General features: G+C 39.9%; 1 protein-coding gene across 5 annotated transcripts in view; it reads left to right on the plus strand.

Moving 5' to 3' along the window:
- Window positions 1-17,864: 17,864 nt before the first annotated feature.
- Window positions 17,865-18,402, plus strand: part of LOC106054273 (slit homolog 2 protein-like) — a 184,536-nt gene continuing 183,998 nt past the window's right edge. For 3 of the 5 annotated variants that reach the window (XM_056018312.1, XM_056018316.1, XM_056018315.1), the window contains exon 1: window positions 17,865-18,251. The gene's annotated coding sequence lies outside the window, so the exon portion shown is untranslated. Of the gene's footprint in view, window positions 18,362-18,402 lie in introns of all 5 variants that reach the window. The other 2 variants (XM_056018313.1, XM_056018314.1) reach the window with 2 other exon arrangements.

Raw genomic sequence — 18,402 nt, forward strand, 5'->3', positions numbered from 1 at the left:
TTTTTTTTAGCAAATTAAGAGCTCGTAGCTACTTGAAGAATGTTCGTGTCTAACTGAGTCTTTCTCTGTAATCCTGAGGTTCCATTCTTTCATTTTCTGTCTCAACACATACACTATTGTTCTTTACTGAACTTGACATTCTTATAGTCTAAAGCAAATATGGGTATACTATGACCTAGATCTAAAATGCTTCGACGTTAGCTATCGTGAAACAATCAGCAGTGTCTCCCGTAGTCTACGAACTGACCAATACTGACTGCCCTATCCATTATATGCGGCCTGAGCCTCACCTTCCATAATCTTTTGTGTTTTTTTTTTCCCATCATTCCTTTGACCTCAGTATAATGGAATAAATTACAGTCCTCGTTTCTTCCTCGCACTAACACAAAGCTATTTTTATGTTTTAGATTTCGAGATAGATCAGGCTGTGTCTGTGATTTTCCCTAAGCGGAAAGAATTCATAGACAATTAGCATCTTCAAAATGAACACTAGCTAGTGGTGAACTTTTTATAATTTATAAAGCCGTTGTTTATGTTTTCAGAGCGGACAGAGTCTACATTATGTTTGCTCAAATGGTTTTAAAATACCAATTATTTTAATTATTTTTAATAAACACATACAATAAACAAGATGACAAAGAGAGTTTGTGTTAGCACACAAACTCAAGGTCCACCCATGTAGACAGGTTTCGCAATACCTTCATACATATCAGAAGGTGTGAGCTTTAAACTGCAAATAACATACCTAAATAATGTTCATTTAAAGTATAAATGTCTGCGATCAATCACACCCAATGCACGAGGCCCCGCTTGTCACCTGACTACTATCAGCGTGAACATGATTTTTACAAAGCTTATATTGACTCTGTCTGTCTCTGTGGCCAAAAGTTTGTGCACATTATTTCTCCGACACCAAATCTCGGATCAAGCTGAAATTTTGCACAATTATTTCTTTTACCTGATAAAAGAAGAATCAATTTAAAAAAAAAATATTTGTTAATTCATTATTGGTAATAAATTATTTTTGTTTGGTATCTCAAACAAGAGAAAGAAAATGTACTTGACTGAAATGGTGGCATAAACTGAATTAATCTCCTATATAGGTCGCCGCTTTAAAGTAAGTTCAAAACAGAAGATAGATATCAATACATCTTCTTTTTTTCATAGTCACCTCACTAGCAGGGTGGTTAGTATGTTGGTTTGAGTAGGCATGAGCCATGAGTCCCAATTCAGGTCTCTCCCTTTTAAAAAAAAAAGGGATTATGGTAAAATTCACCCAGATATCCCTTACTTTCCCCCCCACCCCCACCCCCCTCCCATTTACCCAACTTGTTCAGGTAAGTGATAGGATCATAGTGTAATGAAAAAAGCTAAAATCATGAAATAGCGCTAAGCAAAAATTATTTTCCTTAGGTCAAGGGTCTCACGTGCCTTTAGAATGACTCTATTAATATATAAGAAGCAGCGCTGTCCATTATATAAAAACAACAAACAACAACGCCTAGTAATGTGTTTGAGCTACACACATAAACAATGTGTGTTATTAGTTATTGTTAACCAAATAACCAAAGGTGGACAAGCATAATAAGAGTTGCTCCCAGTAAGCTCTGTAAAGATTAAACTCAGGCGCCATTTCATCCTCCCTAACATACAGGAAGGTAGCTGTCAGCAGATGGCTTCTGAACGAGACGGAGAGTTCTCACCAAGACCGCGGGGAACAAATTTGAGACCCAGCGTAAAGTCTATGTAGAGGACAGATACCTAGGACGCTAAGAAAGCTTATATAGACCCCAGCGGTCAATGGCTTTGTCTGCGTGAGAAGTGGAAAAAGAAACATGCAGGTCACAACTGGGTTTGCGTAGCCACGTGAGACACTGCACTTGCTCTCAACCTTCGGAATCAAAGACATTGGAAATTATTACTTAGTCAAAATTGATTTGATAACAACTGTATCTTCACTGTTATTTATGAGATTAGTTGGACCACCACTCGTGCGTTTTGAAAATTGGATTTTTAATAGCATTTCAAGGTTTTGAAGTGGCGCGTTGGCTGAGTGATTAAGCGCTTCCGAAACTTAGGTCCTGGATTCGAATAACGGTGATGACTGTGATTTTCGATTTCCAGATTTTAGGGCGCCCCTGAGTCCACCAAACTCTAATGAGTTGCCTTTGTTGGGGAAAGTAAAGGCAGTTGGCCGTTGTGCTGGCCACATGACATACCCTGCTCCTTAACCGCTGGCCAAAGAAACGGGTGGCCTTAACATCTTCTGCGCTGTAGATCGCAAGGTCTAAAAATGGAACTTTTTGAGTTCTAAACGTAACAGACTAAAAGTGACGGTGCGAGAAAAGAATAACTGCTTTCCCCGCTAAAACCTAATTTTTAATGTATGAAATTAAAGTTGCCACTGTATGAATAATTTTAGCTAAGGTTCAGATAAATGCGACAACCCTACGGTATTTGGTCCATTCAACTACTGTCTATGTGTACGGTAGATATAATGGTTGCCGTATCTGAACCTAATTGATGTTCACCATGGAGTGTCCGTGTCCTGGTATCAAACTGACCCTCTGTGATAAGTTCTAAGACTTCCCAATCGGTGGCTCTGGTTAACACTGATATACCAAATTAAGCACACTTGGAATGTAAAGTGTGAAAACGAGGCCGGAAAATCGGTTAGAGACCACGATGAAGTGGCGGCGTCTTTAAAAAAAATGTCATTTTCGTAAGTAAGAGTTTTAAAACATTACGATCTTTAATTAATGAATATAATAGTATTAAATAGTAAATATATTGCTTATAATTATTATATAAATATCACCGGCTTATAACGAAATGCGGTATTCAATGGAGTGCCTACATTTGAAATGTTTTTATACGTGATTAAAACACTTGAAAGAAATGAAACACGAAATCTACTTTGAGACCCAGAAGACAAGAACAAATGATGACAGGATCGCCTTGGGAACTCAACCTCTGTGTTTCTCAACCTTTAAGTTTCTGACATCCCCCAGTCGAAAAAAGAGAATGTTAGTGCATTGATGTCACAAAGCTCATTTAAATATGTCTGTATGACTGTCAAATTCATGACACAAAATGGAAGAATGTGTCTTATATGAAGTGATGCATCAGAAAGTCAACATTTTGCACCCAACAAATCTAATATATATCTACAACGCATCTACAGTATATCTATAACATAATTGCCTCAGATGTGCAACATATTTACAATACATCTACGACATATAGATCTATGGAAGTGCGGTGGCTGAGCGGTAAGGCGCTTGACTTCTGAAGCGGGGGTCCCAAGTTCGAATCCTGGTGAAGACTGGGACTTCTTATTTCGGGATCTTTGGGCGCCACTGAGTCCACCCAGCTCCAATGGGTACCTGACTTTAGTTGGGGAAAAGTAAAGGCGGTTGGTCGTTGTGTTGGCCACATGACACCTTCGTAGGCCACAGAACCAGATGACCTTTACATCATCTGCCCTATGGACCACAATGTCTGAAAGGGGAACTTTACTTAAATCTATATAAAAAATCTACCACATAACTACAATAGATCTACAGATAATAAATGAACAGGAAATTTCGGTGCCTAATTTTTCTGATAACCAGTTTTCTAGTGGCCTTTTTTCAGACTTGCATTTTCAGACATTTTTCAGATAAGCATAACTTAATAAAATACTGACCGCCAAAACACACAAAAAAAAAACAACAAATCAACAAATTTCTTTTAAAGTGTTAATCTTTCTCTGGTCAAATTTTAACAGCTATATAAGTTGCCACTATAAACCAATCTACTATGAGACTATTTGCAAGCGTAGTTAGCGTCACGTCGTCTGATAAAAGGTCGTGTTGACATTTTCTTCTTGAACGTGAAGTAGAGAACCCATTGAGTTTTGTGGCCTGGAGATTGTGTGTCTAATCGATGACCGCTGCGTTGACCGTGGTCAGTAAGATACTGTTACCTTTTGAAGTTGTCGGGGCAGGGGCAAACAGGGCCGCATCTGGGCTCTCGATAATAATAAAGGTCAAGAAAAAGTATGGCCGTAGTTCAGCGCCCCGTCGGGAAGCATTTGTTTTCTTACCGTTCGTGTATGCCTTGGCCATTTGTCCATTCACGCTGACCATTGTCCACTGAGAACAATTACGCATGTTAGCGTTGATTGAAAGGGCCCCAAACATTAGACGGAAAGCATAGAAGATAGATGGAGAGAGGAGGGGCGGGGGGGGGGGTTGCTGTATGTGTGGGCGCGAGTGTGGCATTTCTATGTAGCTGACCAGCTGGCCACACGTGGGCCTCACCTGTACGTCCACCAAACATCAACCAAGACCATTACCCTCTTTACCGTAGAAGTTACTGATTGACCTCCCAGTCCCCTTTTCACTGTGTTCTCCACCTTGACCGCTCAACATCTCAATTACTCTCGTTGCAGCCAACTGGTAGACTAGTTATGTGTATTGTGTAAGGGGAAAAAAAGTTGAGTTGGTCATTCTTGACTGGACACATGGTATTTTATCCCCCTCCGCCCCCCCCCCCCCCACTACACTACAGATAGAGAGCTATAGTCTGAAAATGACAGACAGACTACATAAAACTAATAGCTTTTTTTTTTTTTCCATTTCGGGGCCCGCTAAAAATCACTAGTATTTTCATCACCTACTGGCTAGTTCATTAAAGACAAAATTAAGTTAGGGGGCAGGGGCGCGTCTATTTTATTTTTGTATTTGCTTGGTACGCTTTCTCTCTAATTACATATGTCCTATTTTCAGTGGGCGCCACCATCCCGCCACATACACCGCTGTCCGTGTATGTGTTTACTCTTAATTTCCTGCGCCTCTCCCACGCCCCCCCCCCTATATGAGTGGTCGATGTTCATGGGAAAAAAGTGGAAAGGGGGGGGGGGAAGAAAGGGAACTGGGCGCCGAGTTTTTTTTAAGGGTGGAAGTTGATGCTATCGGATTCCATCCAAGTGCTTTTCAGTAGCCCCCAAACTTGGAGAGTCAATTTTTAGAGGTAAAATAGTAGTTTGAGTAGTGGGAGTGTATAGGCGGGCACATTACAAGGCTGTAAATGAGTCCTTTTGTATGACCTATCCTACCTCCTACCCCCTCCCCAAAGTGGGCACTGTGTTATTCCCCCCCCTCCCCCAAACTCACTGCCATAGCCGGCTCCCACTATTCCATTTGTGTGTGTGTCTGTGCCACCGGCGTGAAAGTCGACTCTCTAATCTTTCAATTGGCTTTCTTTGTGGCCCCCTGTTTGTTTAGCTTGGCAAACATGGCTTTCATAATCAAAACTAGGAACAACAAACTGTTGGGGGAGGGGGGGGGGCTCCGACTGGCTCTGACGACAGAACAGGGGCCCAGGCCTATGGGCAAGGGCTCGGAGAGAAAGGAGGAAAGATGCGACCTCCCCTCGTGTGGCCAAACTTCGACGTCTGGAGATACGATCGAGGACTTGTGGGGGAAAAAGGGGGGAGGAGAGGGGGAGGCTGAAGATTTGTTTACGAAATTGAATTTTGATAATGGAGTCACCGAATGTGAAAGGGGTGGGGGTGGAGGGGGGAGGGCGACATCCCGATAAGAAGTAAAAGAAGAGGGGGGAAAAAAGAAAGGGTGAGATTACCTGACTGGTGTCTCAAGAGATCTGAAGCAGATTTAAGTCCGCTGAGTGACTACGAGGTGCAGAAGATTGAGTGGCTGCTCACATACATTCTTACACTCAACTCACACAGCCCTGATTAGAGTTTTTAGCTCAAGCTGAGCAAAATGTTTATGAAGTGTTTTAGTGTTACTTTGAAGGCCATCGCTTTCAATTTTTTAATGAGGACCACCGTCAAACTATAACTAACGTTCTTATGAACTAATTAAGTAAACAAGAGGATACGCCCCTGAGCCATTTGTTGCGCAGCCTACTACCCAGCCCACAGGCTACATTGCCCGTAAAACGGTAACTGCCAATAGGGGGTGCTATTCTATAATTCAGAGATTCTCAAACTTTTTTGAGTCGGGGACCCCTTTATATACTCTAAACTTGCCCACGGCCCCCTGAGTGAAAAAAAACTACATAAACGCGCAGTACGCCTGTGTAGTGCATAGGTTACACATGTAAACAAAAAAAATGCATTTTATTGAAAGAGTGTTTATTGAGATTATAACTTTTGTTTAAAATAAAATTTTAAAAAATTAATACCCGGCACAACATTTGTAATTAGCAACCGCAAAAATCAACGATCACAAATTTCTAGTCGTTTTTTTTTTTAATTTGCGATGAGAATTGTTAGCTCAATGAATCTCACGTTGTAGCAACTGACAAGACGGGAAAGCAGTCAACAACTTCTGTACCCAGGATGCTTGATACAAAATTTGAATCAGTTTTCGAAACCAGAATTTTGGATATCCTTTTTCAGACATTGTCTTAAATTCCTCGTTTAAGGGTATCTCATTGACATGCTCCTGTATTAGTATGGATTCATGTGTGATTGGGATTGGTATCCGAGTTAACAGGTTTAATATCTAGTGGGAAATATCCAAGTGAAAAATGTTTTCAAAACTTTGGTTTATGTCGTCATAGAATGGTAGTAATAGCACGTAACAGACATTAAACAGTAGTGCGTAGCGAGTCCATTATTATTCTGATTATCCGATTGGATAAAATGGCTTTTAATGAATAAATTATTTTAAACAATTTTCCTCTGGCCACAAATCTCATACGGTCGTCTTGAGGACCCGTGGGGGTTCGCGTACCACAGTTTGAGAACCTCTGCTAGAATTTTTTTTGTTCTTTGTTAGATCGTTATGTCTAGTGCATAATTGTAAGACTACTTTCCTCACGGATATTTACAAAATGTCCCCTTTCAAAACTTACGATCTATAGGCCAGATAATGTTAAGGTTATGTATTTCTTTGGCCAACGGTTAACGAGCAGGGTATGTCATGTGGCCAGCACAACTACCAACCGCCTTTACTTTCCCCAACTAAAGTCAGGTACTCATTAGAGTTAGGTGGACTCAGTGGCGCCATAAAATCCCGAAATTCAAAATCCCAGTCTTTACCGAGATTGGAACCCCAGGTTCTATTTGATTTGACGACCTTTGTGGTGCACAGCCCTTAACCACATGTACAAAATGTCCTCAGGTTGAAAACGGTTGCGCAACAAGGAATCTAGAGGCAACTGAAAATGTCTGGAAGTATAGACACTGTCGATAGATCTAGTATAATTGGAAAGAAGATCTATCACCAAACATCGTGAATGCAAAAAAAAAAAAAAGTAATTTGAAAAGATAAAGAGGAAAGATAACCCATCATCTCTTCTGTAACAATTAGAGGCTCAGGTATCGAAATCAAGTTGTCCCTCTTCTCTTCTTTTTTCATTGCAGTCTGCAAAGATTTTTTTATCCTAGCTGGACAGTAATAACAAAGTCTCAGGTATCTGACACAGACGTGTGAGAACAAGGGCAGATCACTAGGGCTCGGTCTCTGAGTTGACTCTCTTCGGCCAACTTTCGCTTAATTCTACGACATTGATCTTGTACCTATTCCCTGGAATGTTGAATGAATAGAGCACCACACGTCATCCCCTCTCTGTCTCTCTCTCTCTCCATTCTTCTCCGTATTTTGCCTTTGATTTTCCCCATCACTTTCTTTGTCTGCCTCTTCTTCTTTTCCCTGGTACTGTTCCCTGCAGGAAGGTCTATGCGACCACTAGAGAGAGAGAGAGAGAGTATTATAAAACCTTTAACAATTTAATACATACCGGCATCCATGCGGCCCCTTCGGTGGACCTACCGGCCCATTTAGGTACCGGCCCACCGGGCATTTGCCCAAAAAGTCCGTATAGCCAGTCCGCTCCTGAACTGAAGAATGATAGAGTATGATCCTAGCCATGGAGTCTTGATGCTATAGAAGTATACTAGATATCACCCACAGAAACCGCACAAGTGAGGAACTCTGAAACAGGATATGGCTAAACTGTTATAATACTCTCTTATAAAAGTGTCCCAATGAGCATTGTATCTTTAAAAAAGAAATCTCTCTACAGTGTAATACTAATTTAATGTAACGCATTTTCCAAAATATTGTAATGGCCTACATCCGTAGACAGTGCTACTAGTAGGCTTCATCTTGTTATGGCCTACTCACCTAGCGATTAAAAAATCAACATAAGGCCTATATTTCTAATAAACAGATAGAGCTCACTGTATGCATGTGTACAGTTATCGATACTCAAACTTAACATGGTGATTTTGAGGACAGGTATGCCTATAATTGGATGCCCATCATATGATATGCAATTTATGTGCCTGATTGTATAGAAATGCCCGGGCCGATTTTGACACCCAATCCGCCCCTGCTTCAGTTAGCGTCCAAGATTCGCAACTTTGCCAACAAAATATTATTCATGACCTGAAAACAGAGTAGCGTCGAAAAAATACACTCTTCAAAAATACAATTTCGATCTTTTTTTTTTCTTCTTCTATATTTCCTTCTATCTTAGCACAAGCACTTAAAACAAACAACAACAAAAACAACATAAAATTCGAGTAACAATGTGTGAGCAGAGGACATATTAATGAGCAGACGATACATGGGCAGTGATTGTGTTGATCAAAGACTGAGGGGTGATGACGTCCGCCAAATCTTAAGTGACGTGTCTTCTTCGCGAAGATCAGATCTGTCATCGACTCCGGAACGATCCGGTTAAAATAATACAATTAGAGATTATTAGGATCGACTTGAGTCTGATGACTAGACTGTCACTAGATGCAATAACAATGAATCTGAACTCAGTGGAAGAGAAGAAGACCAGTGTTGAAATAGACGGCTTACTTGGCTTTAATTAATGTCGATACCCTAGTGAAATCCCTCAGTATCTCATATTGCTGTTACGGTCGTTGGTGAGTTGTGTTTTTTTTTCTGTATCTTTATAAGCAAGGATTGAGCTCGGTAATCGTGTGGCAAAGCAAAAGTCAAATAAGTTTTAATGCAAGATTTTAATTTGTCTAGGAGTCCACAAAGCTATAACCGGGGATCGATAATAACAAACTAGCAACAGAGAAAAGAATACTTTAAAAAAAAACAAAGCTTTTTTGTAGGGGAAATAACCGCAAATGACTTTAAAAAGTGTAAATAGGCATAATTTTTTATAAGTAAAAATTATTTTTTTTAAAGTAAATACTATACTCTAACAAGGAGACGCTGTAGCTGAACTGGGGGTCCTGTGTTCTAATCCTGGTGTTGACTGGGATCTTAATGGGCGCCACCCAGCGGTTGGTCGTTGTGCTGGCCACATGACACCCTTGTGGGCCACAGAAACATTATACACCACTTGGTCTGAATGGGGAACTTTTCTTGCTATACTTTAACAATCTTTATGTAACACTAACAACAAAAACCTTATTCCTAGGAATTTTAGTTTAATACTTTCATCAATTAAAAACATTTTGCTAGTTTAGTTAGATTGTTGATTGAACAAACAGTAGCCTCGCGACCCATTCTCGCTAGATAGAAGCGTTTATTATCCGAAGTGGTGTTGGACAACGCGTTTCGTTACAGAGCGATCTCAGTTGATGGTGGGATATAGCCAAGCTCTACTTGAGAATGTTGAACTTGTAATTCTGTTGATAGTTCTCAGACTTACTAATTAGGGCCGTATTCCTAGGGGCACACCTGTCTCCTTGTATATGTATTTTTTTTTTTCACTTAGCCCACTTATTGACCGACTCAACTTTCTGAAAGCGGCGCGAAAAAGTTTCGAGAATGTCGCATTAACATTATAGTAACCATATGAAGGCCAGGCAGTAGAACAATCTGTGGCAGTAGAACAATCTGTGGCAGTAGAACAATCTGAGGCAGTAGAACAATCTGAGGCAGTAGAACAATCTGTGGCAGTAGAACAATCTGAGGCAGTAGAACAATCTGAGGCAGTAGAACAATAACAATCTGAGGCAGTAGAACAATCTGAGGCAGTAGAACAATCTGAGGCAGTAGAACAATCTGAGGCAGTAGAACAATCTGAGGCAGTAGAACAATCTGAGGCTATTGAAACAAAGAAATGTATGCATGAAATGGCGCAACCAAAAACGAAATCGGCTCAAGAGGGAATTACCCCCCCCCCCAGAACACATACAAATGTAACTATATGTAAGAATACTAAGGCATATCTTTATTATTCCTTGAGGTAATTTGTCCCGTGATAGTATATTAGATAACAACGCATTACAATGATAGCTAAAGAAATATTAGTTTATATATACATACTACTCATACGGCTTTGATAAAATTTACATTAAAATTGTGTCGTTTTGAATTAGTTCTATTTTCTAGGAGAATAAGCACAAGTTGTATATGCAGTTAGGTCGTGTGAAAGTTTAATGTTAGTACGAGCAATTAGCTACATATATATTTGAAGCATTGTATACATTGTAAGTGCATATAGTATATAAACAACAAAAACAAAAACAAGACTGTTAAAACTGGAATGCTGTAATTCTTCTTTGGGGTAGTAGACCTCGTTAGTTTATTCTAATACTTTAAATTGATATTGAATGTTGTTTGGTTTCTATACGATTTCTCTGGTTTGTTAATGTTAAGCAGTATGTTTTGTAATTTTTTTTTGTTTAACTGCATAGTGTCAATCAAACATCAGCTTCTAGCCGTTACTCAGTCATAGTGGTTGTCTCTCTTTTTTTTTCTTCATTTTTTTTTCACACCCCAACCCAAGAATATTTTTTTACGTAGTCAGGTGAAAAGGTAATTATCTATCAAATGCAAATAAATTAAGTCCACACATACAATTGATACTTTTAAGTACTGGAGTAGTCTCAAAGCTATTCACTTAAGCACTCACATACCACAACACGAACAGAGAGGCATGGGAAATCTCTCTCCCCACCCCCCTCCTTTCACTTCCCAAAAACTCCACATATCTTTCGGTGTTCAGCAGTACAGTGCAATTACCATAAATTAAGTATAGGCACGGTAAAATATTGACCCAGTGTGATTCGTCCCTGAACCAATTGGCCCCGTGAAGTATTAGTCTTCTGTAGCAGTACCCGGATTGAAGTATTTTTTTTTTTTTTACTTACCACAGATCCTCTGCTATTTTTAACGCCCCCTTCTAAACATAATCACAGCTTATTTACTCGGTGGCTGCGGTAGGGCGCCGAAAGTTGGGCAGTGCAGAGAGACCGACACAGAAGGACAACTAAGATTGTATTTGAAAAAAAAAAACTCAAACAAGCTGTATATATTTGGTCGTAGTCAATTCTTAACAACAGGACTACACTCAGCCACCTCGACTTATCTCTCCCCCCCCCCTTTTTTTTTTGGCTTAAAAAAAATTTCAATATTCACATATGCAAATTGACCTCATTATTTATATCGAGGCTACCTTGAGCGGAAGCTAATATCCCTCTTTGTGATTCCAAGAAGGCTCTGTCAGGGGGCGTGCAGTGTTTGTCTATACTTTAAGAAGACGTGTCAACTGCGGTTCCGCTCTTTAATGTTGGGGGAGAGGGGGGGGTACGGGTAGCGGGGGGTGGCTGCGGGCGAGGAGATTTAAAAGAAAGTGAATCAGGGAAATCTCAGCTCTTATCACTTGGAAGAGTGTCGACCGATGGATCTACAGTGAAAGTATCCAGCAATCTTATTCAATCCCTCGCCAAGAGAATGGCGAAACAAAAACATGATTGAACTGAGGTCAAAGCGGAAGATTGAAGTATTTTCACAGGTGAGCATGTGTAAAGTCTTTGAAGCCCTCATCCTCAATCTTCACATTTACTACAGGAGAAAGTGGAATGCAAACAAGAGTCAGGCGACGAATGTAAAAGAGAAGCGATAATCTTGTTTGTTTAAACCAGTGGTTCCCAAACTGTGTTCCGCGGAGCCCTGGTGTTCCGCTAGGCCTGAATAGGTGTTCCACGAACTACTTTATAATTAACTAGTAGGCCACCACGTGAATTAATCTCTCTTTAAAAAAAAAGCAAAGTGTTCCGCTAAATACTCAGAATGTGTGAAGTGTTCCGTCAAGGAAAATGTTTGGGAAACACTGGTTTAGAGTTTCCAACTGTGTTCCTGATGTGCAGAATTCATTTAAAGTACAGGTCATCAATGCCGGCTTTATATCAGGGAACAGATCATTAAAACAGTCTCCTTTCTTTTACAAAGAATGTATATTCAACAAAAAATCTCAAATTGGGAATCTGGTAAAAAACAACAACGAATACATCATACCGAGTCATCACACCAAATACATCACACCGAATACATCACACCGAATACAACAAACCGAATATAACACACCGAACATAACACACCGAACATAACACACCGAACATAACACACCGAACATAACACACCGAACATAACACACCGAACATAACACACCGAACATAACACACCTAACATAACACACCGAACATAACACACCGAACATAACACACCGAACATAACACATCGAACATAACACACCGAACATAACACACCGAACATAACACACCGAACATAACACACCGAACATAACACACCGAACATAACACACCGAACATTACACACCGAACATAACACACCGAACATAACACACCGAACATAACACACCGAACATAACACACCATCCTCAACTTCTTAAGTGCTAAGGTACGAGAATGTTTCGTTTATAAATAAATGTCATTGCTTAACCCTTTAAACCCGTTTGGTAGAATAGCGTCTCAACATCAGAATTGTAATTCCATTTTGTATGCAACTCATCGTAAAACAGCTCAGCACTTTAAGGGTTAATCCAGAAAATATAATATGAACGACGAACCTATCCACACTTTAGATCAAAGCCTGCAGTAAGGAGGACGTCAAAAAGGAGGACACATTCTCCTTTTGCCGGACGTCTTGTAATTTTAGTCCCATAGTTAACAAATAAACATTCTAGCGTACAAATCGTACATTTCGCGTAAATATGATGTAATTCTAATATCAAAATTAAATTTATCTCAAGCGTTTTTTTTTTAAAAGGAAAATTACCGACTTTTTTTTTTACGGGCCTTCAACTCCGAGAAAAAAAAATGTATCCACAATGTATCTACAAAGCAGGGCCGGTCCTAGGCATAGTCAAACTAGGCAGCCGCCTAGAGCCTCTGATCGGTGGTGGCTTCCCACAGGACTCAGAACAACTTTTTAGAGAAGAAATAGCGAACATTGTGCCCAATGTTATTGTAGGAGTACACTAGCCTGACCTGTTATTTTTTTAATGTGTATTTTATTTCGTGTTGTTGTTGTTGTTGTTGTTTTTCTTTTTGCAGTTTAATTTTTTTAATATGTATATTTCATTTGGGTCCACACAATTCACTTCTCCTAGGGCCTCGGGCCTCCGATCATCTAAGACCGGCCCTGTACAAAGATTCGAACACGAATATAAGCATCAGCAGCTTTACCTCTGGAACACATTTTTTTAACTGAAATAATGAACAAATAAACTAAGACAGATTGAAAACTGGACTCCAAACCACTACTGCCTTAAAGTTCAACTGTAACAAGCGAATGACCCCGGAAGTAAACTTGGAAGAGAAAAACACGAGTTGTATACCCTGAGGCAGTTTGTAGCAAGCAGAGCTTCACTTTGGCAGATCTTGCAACCCTGATGATACAAGGTCGTATTGGAATCAGTTTCTTTGGAATCAACAGCTTCGTGGAAGAGGAAGAGGAGGCACTGCTGAGCGGGTGACAAAGTTCTGACCATACATTCTATCCGTAGCTTTAATAAGATGACCCTAGGTAGTTCTACAACTAAAAAAAACAACAACATATTAAGGGTCTGTTATTTGTTGGCCTCTTCAGTCGTAGAGCCTTTTTCATGTCAAGCCCTATTCTGGACAGACATTCCCGTCCATATGTAACCGAAAGGTTGCTACCTCCGGAAGTGATAAAAGTGAAATTACTGCCTTTAGTGCTAAATTGCTTTAAATGGCATGTGTCTTAAATATTATGAAAAACAAGTTCTAAAAATGGTCTATATGCTGTTTTTTTTTTGTTCGAATAAAACATATTAATATTACACTCTTCATCAGGTTTTAATTAGAACATACTATTACGACTCACACTGTTAGGACACACATTATTAGTATTTAGGATACACACTATTAGGACACACAAGTTCATGACATATAAATTTAGGACACATACATTTAAGACATACATACTTACAAAACACACTTTTAAGGCATATATATTTGGGACCCTCACACATAGGGCATACAAATTTAGAACAAACACAAATTTAACATTCTTTTATACTGATATGAGTGGATACCCCCCCCCCCCCCCAACATCCCAGTGTAGGGGAAAAGTGTGTATACTCAGCTTTTTTGTTGGTTCGGCGCTCTTTCCTGCTGGCCACTCTCCTTGCTTCGTATCTCGTGACTCCGACACTTACGGCTTCCGTATGATACGGAACTCTAGTGGTGATTTTCATAATCAACGAAACAATGTCAAAGACGTTAATTTTCACAGTTGCAAACTTAAAGAAAAAAGAATTGAGCAAATATTTTAAGAATATCTCTCATTGTAACCGATAATCTTCATATCAACTCTCCATTATTACCGCTAATTATCTTACCATTTACTTCCATATAGGTTTGAAGACATAGAGTGAACGATTTATATTTTCTCAATATTGAAATTAGTTTGTACTTTATATGAAAGAGTCCAGAAATCGTAACTCTTCAGAGCTAAAAAAATGTACATAAAAATTATCATAAACCTTTTTGAAAAATGGAGAAGAGCGATAACCACACTTAAGGGGCAATAACTTCACATGGAGGCTGTATATTTAGGTTAGAGAGACCATTTCAATCTGTGCCTGGATTAGAACAGAACGTCCACCAATAAGCTGACAGTCTGGTCAACAAACTTAATATTGCAATAACACCGAGCATCACAATCTACCTGATGTTTTAGTTGGGAGTCGTGTCTTTCAGAGATTTCTGACTTACTGTTGGGAGTATTGTCTTTCAGAGGTTTCTAGCTTTCTGTTGAGAGTGGTGTCTTTCAGAGATTTCTGACTTACTGTTGGGAGTATTGTCTTTCAGAGATTTCTAACTTACTGTTGAGAGTGGTGTCTTTTAGAGGTTTCTAACTTACTGTTGAGAGTGGTGTCTTTCAGAGATTTCTAACTTATTGTTGGGAGTCGTGTCTTTCAGAGATTTCTAACTTATTGTTGGGAGTCGTGTCTTTCAGAGATTTCTAACTTATTGTTGGGAGTCGTGTCTTTCAGAGATTTCTAACTTACTGTTGTGAAGATGAAATTCGAGACTTTACCTCAGATATAACGAGAGATCACTATACAGGCATGCGTCCTAAATGTCCGATAGCCTCTAACAAATACTCGTCAACTTGGTAAACAGCTTACCCCACAACGTGAATGTCTCGAGATTGTTTCATTCTTTAATACCTTTTGGTACGGTCCTGCTTTTGTTCATGTTTATACAAGCCTCGAATTTTTTCGGAGGTGCGGTGACGGAGCGGGGGTCCCGGGTTCGAATCCTGATGAAGACTGATTTTTTATTTCGGGATCCTTGGGCGCCCAGCTCTAATGGATATCTGACATTAAGTTAGTGAAAAGTAAAAAGTTGGACATTGTACTGGCCAAATGACACCCTCGTTAACCATGGGCCATGAAAACAGATGACCCACACAACATCAGCCCTTTAGACCGCATGGTCTGAAAGGGGAACTTTTTTTTTCGGAATAGAACCCGTTTGTTTGTTTTAGTTTGTCTGTACAATTATGTAATTCAAAAAGGCTGTCACGTGATACTCTTGTTTGCAACCTCTCCGTCCACGTCATAGTATATCAAGATAAGTGATGATACAAAAAATGCTAGTCCACTGATACGTATGGGCTAGAAGAACCGAGTTACGGTCCCTCCTTTCAGATCCACCTAATAGACTTGAGATGATGATTGATCGCAGGGAGTGAAGAACATAAGTAAAGATATTCTAAGTATTGGGGATTTTCACTATCAATTTTATGCGCATTAATCTGCTCTGTGTCTACAAACAAACAAAATACAGTCAAATAGAAAAATGATGAGAAAGCGATATAGAGAAATGGGGTGGATGAAAGAGCCGAAAGAAAAAAAAAAGAAAATTAAGAGAGAAAGATTTGGAGTTTGAAATAAATAGATAAAAATAAGTGACAAGAAGGCCAGACTGAAAGCTCAACATTGCCGACTAAATATCTGAATAGCAGAAATTAATCTTTGTATTGACTCTGATTTATTACCGCTGATTAGTTGCTCATGTGTATTATACTACGCCTCTGCCCCCCCCCCTCCCTCCTAAAGACCACCTCTGGTCTCATATACGTTTATAAGAATAAAGTCTGTCCATAAAAGGACCTGAGATGAACTCCAATTGGTGTCAAGGCAGAGAGACCTAGGTCTCCCGTTATTCCCTGGTTAGGCGAGGGGCTGTTTGGCGTAGTGCTGTTTGGCTTAGTGCTGTTTGGCTTAGTGCTGTTTGGCGTAGTGCTGTTTGGCGTAGTGCTGTTTGGCTTAGTGCTGTTTGGCTTAGTGCTGTTTGGCGTAGTGCTGTTTGGCGTAGTGCTGTTTGGCGTAGTGCTGTTTGGCGTAGTGCTGTTTGGCGTAGTGCTGTTTGGCGTAGTGCTGTTTGGCGTAGTGCTTCATAGCTTCCATAGAGTTTTAATGACCTTACACTTTACAGATACGTCTTCCCGAAGCTCTGGTGGCTGCAGAGACTCTCGCAAGACGTCTACCACCGGCTTCTCTGACTCCCCGCAGTGTCAGCGTCGGGCATCAGAATTTGGCCGTAACTGGGCAGAGTATGCAACTATGGGACAGTGTCCCGTACGCCACTGCGCTATTTATCCATTGTTCCGACCAAAAATCAACACCAGATATTTTTGTAAATACAAACATGTAAAATGCTTTTTGGAAATTATCAAATTATAGAGGGACTTCTTATGTTCCGACAGTTTCGCTGGGCATGGCACGTATCCCAAATGGGGGACGAACGTATGCCAAAAGCAGTCCTTTTTAGGTGAGCTTAAGGGTGGTCGATGTAACAGAGGTAACCCACGGAAACGCTTTAAAGACCAGCTAAGGCGCCAACTTGCCTTAGCTGACATAGAAGAGAGCAGTCGGTTGCATGCGGCTTCAGAACGAGACAGCTGGAGGCCGCGGGATACACATTTGAGACCAAAAGAAAATCCACTGCCGAGGACAGACGCGGACGTCGAAAAGAAAATCTTTATCGACCACCGGCGGACAATGGTTATGCTTGCTTTGGGTGTGGCAAAATATGTAGGTCACAGCTGGGGCTGCGTAGCCTTTGGAAATACTACATTCCACATTTGTCTTTGGACTCGAAGACAAGCTTTATTATTATTATTTTATCTGCTGCATTTTGCGTCTCGAGAGATGGTCTATTCCCTTTGCAACTTATTATGTGTCTAAGGAGGCCAATCCTTGAAACACAGCTGCGATCACAGGTTGGGAATATATATCACCAGGCGGCGTCGCACTTTCACCCTTCTTTCTGTCATTATTATATTGGGCGTAATTAATTAATAGGATTACGGTCAACGCTCTATCGTTTGACCACTTTTATATTTATTGGTGATATGAAATAGGATCTTCTGTGCACCTTAACAAGTTGTAGATCTAGTATTAAAACGGGTCACTTCTATTCCGCTTTGAGAATTTTTCATAATTCATTTTCTTTTATCAAAATCCTAGTCAAGACATAGGAAAGGGGAAGAAACCTCTCCACGGCAAGCGTTGTGTTGTGGTGTTAAAAAGGGAGCGAACTCTAAGCGTATCATTCTCTCTCACTCTCTTCTCCCAGTGTGTAAAAAAAAAATGTCTATGGACGGCCGCTTTCGTTTTGATTGTTGCTTAGCGGAGGGACCGAAGCGAGAGAGAGAGAGAGAAAGAAGAGAGGGGGCCGGACTTGTGGACTATCATAGTTATTTAAAATTTTCTGAAGTGGATATATAGTCTACTAGATCTGTGATAGTTCTCTTGGATTTATATTGTGGTTGTTCCACCAAAGGAATAGTGCTGCAAGCTTCCATTATATGAATCTCGGCTATTTCGTGTGTGTGTCTCTGGTTTAATATTAACCGCGGTAGTTTGTTTTTTCAGTTAAACAAAGCAATGGATATTTTGTTTTTTAACTAATGGTCTAAATTTCAATGGAGTTTGGTTAAAATGTTCAGTGTGACACTATTCAATTTATAGTAAGTCCATAAGATTATTCTAGATACAACATGTTATATAAAAAAATGGTAATACATCTCAGTCTGTATTATAGGTAGGCTATATCTTCACTGCTAGCATCTTGATCTAGGTATATAATAAGACTTAAAATATTTATATCCGTGATATACT

Source organism: Biomphalaria glabrata, chromosome 1 (genome assembly GCF_947242115.1).
Source record: "Biomphalaria glabrata chromosome 1, xgBioGlab47.1, whole genome shotgun sequence".
NCBI lineage: Eukaryota > Metazoa > Mollusca > Gastropoda > Planorbidae > Biomphalaria > Biomphalaria glabrata.